Source organism: Ovis canadensis, chromosome 2 (assembly GCF_042477335.2).
Source record: "Ovis canadensis isolate MfBH-ARS-UI-01 breed Bighorn chromosome 2, ARS-UI_OviCan_v2, whole genome shotgun sequence".
Taxonomy (NCBI): Eukaryota; Metazoa; Chordata; class Mammalia; order Artiodactyla; family Bovidae; genus Ovis; species Ovis canadensis.
Window position 1 is genome coordinate 7,877,996 of NC_091246.1, and position 5,069 is coordinate 7,883,064.

The 5,069-nt window shown below is 41.3% G+C and overlaps 1 long non-coding RNA gene across 1 annotated transcript; it reads left to right on the top strand.

The window, feature by feature from the left end:
• The first annotated feature begins 352 nt into the window (after positions 1 to 352).
• On the top strand, positions 353 to 3,493 carry LOC138434496 (uncharacterized). Its single transcript, XR_011254813.1, has 3 exons — positions 353 to 399; positions 3,176 to 3,289; positions 3,404 to 3,493. It is a non-coding gene; the product is annotated as an uncharacterized lncRNA (long non-coding RNA).
• Positions 3,494 to 5,069: the final 1,576 nt, after the last annotated feature.

Below are 5,069 nucleotides of genomic sequence, written 5' to 3' on the forward strand. Positions count from 1 at the left end.
CTTGTTGCCTCCATAATACTAAGCACAGGACTGCTCACTTATCACAGGTGCACAAATATATTTAAGCGCCGTCTTGTCATCGGGACTTTACGTGTCCTTCCTTCCCCCTTTATTAAATCCTAAGGCATAATTCTTACCCTGATTATACTAGGATGCAATTCCTGGTAACTAGCTGTATTACTAGCTGAATGGATGGATGCTTCATCACTGCAGAATGAAAGGATTGGTTCCTCTGTCTGAATTCACAACATCCTATGATTCTAACGTGTCCCTCTCTAGATTTCAACCCTGATGTAGCTGTCGCTGTTGATGACCACACAGCTCCTTTCTATCCCTCAGCAGTTATGAGTCACAAACAGATCACTGGACTCACAGCTAGACAACTTCCTTTGGCCAAGGGTAAGTTACTCTACTCAGACAGCCTAGGAGGTAGTCCTTATCTTCAACCCCTTTGGATCCCCGTGGACACAAGAATTAACTGATACAGGATCATAAGGCTGGATTCCCTGCCCGCAAATAGGACAGCTCTGGCACCAATGATGCTTCTGAGTCACCCATTAGACAAGGCTGACATTTTGCCTAGCTTCTTCCTTTATCCTATTATCAGAGGTCCTGTTGCCTTTTCTACGATGAAATCATCTGCTACTGAGGAATTTCAGAAGACAAGAGAAATTGCTAAGAGAATGCACATATATTTACACACAGAGACACCATTTCAGTGTACTCAAACATGAGCAAAAATGTCTACAGCTCAATCTCTGTGTGATATCAACCTGTCAGCCCAGCAATAGCCTCCCATTGGTGTACCCTTTTGGCTCTCGGCATCTCCAAAGAACGAAAGTAATCTTTGACTTGTGCCAGCCATAATTTCTCATTCCTCTTAAAATCAAAAATTCAGTCTTTGTCCACTCTTTTGCAACCCAAGGCCATAACACTATGCGTTTTGCATTTTTCCAAGGTTTACTTCTTCATATTACAGCTTTCATATTTCTTTCCTTTATATTTCTTTCTCCCCCTGAGATCACAGCTGAATCTCTACTGGCTCTCAGGGACCATGGAGCAATAATTCGAAGTGGCTTGGTAGAGAGTTCCATGGCAGAGGGCCAGTCCTCCCTTCCAACAACGCAACCCTAAGAGAATGGAGAAGAAAAATAGAGCACCCTGGAGGAAAGGATCCTTGAAAAGTCCCTTCTCACTTAGTGAGAATGAAAAAGTTCTATTCATGACTTTTACCACCAGGTTTAGGCCTCTGCTGAAAAACAACAAGGAATTTGGAATATCTGTTTAAAATGAGTGTAAATATTTACCCACATATGCTGAAATATTCTAGTGACATTTAGTCTGATGCACACTGCCAGAAGAGAAGCAAGCTTCAGAGCCAAACACAGGAATACTTTTTTTTTTAATCTTCCCTGGGAGTAGAGCAAACATTTGCAATGATATAAAATGTATTAAATTCACTGACCCTGGAATTCATAACTGGTTATGCATCAAGTATTATCATCTTGTTCAGAACCCCAGTGTTTGCAAACTTCATATTCTTGGCTCTTCTCATTAATCTTCAAAAGCAGGAACAGGGTTATCCATATTACTATCATTATTATAATTAAACAAGAAGCGATGCATGCACGTATTTGTCTTAATGTTCTAATAATCTCATTATGATTATTAAATATATGCCTTGTTTCACAAAGTGCTTAATATTTGGCAAAGAATTTTTATACATCTGATCTAGGAGATGGGAGGCACTCAAATGTTTGTTAATCACTCCCACTTACTTTATGGCAGATTCTTTGCTAAACACCGTAGGTAAGTGTTCTCATTTAATAGGAGGCTGAGTGAACTAAGTTGGTATTATTTTTCATTTCTACAGGTGAAAAATCTGAGGCTCAGTGTGGACAAATGATTAGAAAGGACATTTGATTAAAAGCCGTGCATTGAATATCTATTATGTATCAGATGTTGCATTACACGCTGGGAAAACACACACACACACACACAAAATCTGCCCATGTCAGGAAATTTACACAGATTAGTGAGATGGTTGGATGGCATCATCGACTCAATGGACCTGAGCTTGAGCAAACTCTGGGAGATAGTGAAGGACAGGGAAGCCCGGCGTGCTGCAGTCCATAGGGTTGCAAAGAGGGGGACATGACTGAGCAACTGAACAACAACAAACAAGAAAAGTGAGAGAGGAAGGTGCATAAATAATCAGAAAATACCACAGCTGCTACCAGTAGCTTAAGTACAACAATGGGAACACAGAGAACAAAACCAATACAAGATAAAGAAAAATTTAATGACAGAGATTGAGATCCATATTAAGACTTAGCAGGAGTGTGTGTGGAAGAGGGTGGAGACAGAGGCCGTGCTTATGGAGAGCATCTCAGGGGGCATATGCTCGTATTCTGCATAAAATAGTGGATGCACAATATCCATCAGGGCCTGGAGATGCTTGCTCTGGTTGTAACTGAGGGTACATGCAGGGAAGAATGCTGGGAGATGCTCAGATTCTGGTACCACAAGGAGCTTTGAATGCTGTGCTATGGAGCTGGGATCATACAACCAGCAAATGGCAGAACAGGGCCCCAAACCCTTAGGTCTACTTAATATAGAACTCTCTATCACCCCTGTAATACTTTCTTACTCTGTGCATGCATGTATGTGTGTGTGCTTAGGAGTCCACAAGTTCTCACGTGCTCAGGAGCCCACATGTCCATTCTTATTTCACTTTTTGAAGTTATCATTTTTCACATACAAAAATCTGTACATAATTGATGTATACAACTTGACAAGTTTGGAGATAAGAACACACCCATGAAACCATTACAACCATCTAACTCATAAACCTATATCACCTTCAAAAGTTTCCTCCTCACTTCTTATTTATTTATAATTATTATCAGTTTATGATAAGAACATCTAATATGAGATCATATGCTTCATTTTTTGGGGTGTTGGGAGAACTGGAGAAGATTGGTTATTCAGCCAACAGCAGTACAGATCACAAAAGTATTTTTATTTTTTAAATTAATTTTTATGTGAGTATATTTGATTTTCAACATTGTGTTAGTTTCAGCTACATAGCTGATTCACTTTGTTGCAATGTGTGTGTGTGTGTGTGTGTACATATATATTTTTCCCCCCTTTTTTGTTTTTCCTTCTCACTTAGGCTTTGAACATTTTCAGTGACTGGAATCAATCTGAGAAAAGTCATGCACAGACAGAAGACTTTTCAAGATTTCAAAGACGAGAAAAGGAAGTTTCTAAGTGCACAGAAACATTTGTAAGTTCCTCAGAGCTGCTAAAGTGTTTAGATGTTGTGTGTTCTTTGTAAATTGCTAATGTTCCTTGTGGACATATTTACCAGGATGTTTTTATTTATTTGTGTTTTTTTAAGCTGGTGATGCTTTGGAACATTCCATGAGGTCCGCCGTCCAAGCTGACTGATCCCCAGGACTGGGTTAGGGAGATCTGAAACAAGAGGCTCATGTCCTTTCCCTGTGCCTAACATCTTTTCCCTGTTTACTCATTTGGCCAATTTCCATTCATTCCATAGGTCTCAGAGACGTCTTGTTTGACCTACAGCCTAGGCCAGACCTTTAGGTCTGCACTTTTTTAGGACTCTGTACTTCTCTGTCATGTAACTTATCACAATTAAAATGTAAGCAACCATTTATGTAAGTGTTTGCATTGTGTTCCTGTCCTTTTTCTCCACCATTCCTTGTAATACTTGGGTAACGGGAAAGTGTAGTTCACTGCTGGCACTCAATAGTTATTCAACAAATATGAGTTGAAAGAATTAATGAAAATCAGACTAAAATCAGGACAGATCACCAAGGTAGCCAATCTGGTGTTTAAATAAGTCATTAGTATCCAAAGGATCCCACTAGTGTTTACAAACAAGGAAATTAACCTTGTGATATTAAGAATGATGGCTTCAGTTAACATTTATTGATTAGGTACTTCGTACCAGGCTCTGCACTAAGAATTTGACGTGTACTTTCTCATTCAATCTTCACAGCAACTGCATGACTTACTTACTAAGAAGAGGTTTGTACTCTTCTTTTATAATGTAAGGGGCTTTCCTGATCACTCAGAAGGTAAAGAAGGCCTGCTTGCAATGAGGGAGACCCAGGTTCGATTCCTGGGTCAGGAAGATACCCTGGAGAAGGGAATGGCTATCCACTCCAGGATTCTTGTCTGGAGAATTCCATGGACAGATGAGGCTGGCAGACTACATAGTCCATGGGGTTGCAAAGAGTTGGACATGACTGAACAGCTATCACACACACACGGGGATTTTCTGGTGGCTCAGAGAGTAAAGAATTTGCCTGCAATACAGGAAACCTGGGGTCGATCCCTGGGTTGGGAAGATCCCTGGAGAAGGGAATGGCAACCCACTCCAGTATTCTTGCCTGGAAAATCCCATGGACAGTGGAGCCAGGTGGACTAAAGTCCATGGAGTGACAAGGAGTGGGATGTGACTGAGTGGCTTTCACTTTCATAATGTAAAGTTGATGGTGTGAAGTAGCTGCCTGCCAGGGGCTTTGTTTAAGCTGCCCTTGCATCTAGGTGGGTCTGAGTGAGTAGTTCTGGTCAAAGCCTGAGCAGGAGGGATGTGTCACTCCTGCATTGAGGCCCTTGAGTGTCTGGCACTTGTCTCCACGGGGTCCCTTCTTTTTCTGCAGTGACTGTGGCAACAATGTGTTGAAGATGGGAACCACAAAGTGGAAGGAGACTGGATTCCTGAAAATTTGGATGGATAAAAATCTTCCAAATCTGGCTAATTCTTATCTGAGGTGGCTCAGATGGTAAAGCGTCTGCCTGCAATGCAGGAGATCCGGGTTTGATCCCTGGGTTGGGAAGATCTCCTGGAGAAGGAAACGGCAACCCACTCCAGTATTCTTGCCTGGAGAATCCTACGGATGGAGGAGCATGGTAGGCTACAGTCCATGGGGTCGCAAAGAGTTGGACATGACTGAGTGACTTCACTTGACTTCACTTTAATAAGGATGCACTGGAATTTCAAGGTTTATCTATTAGAACATTTAGCATCACTGATT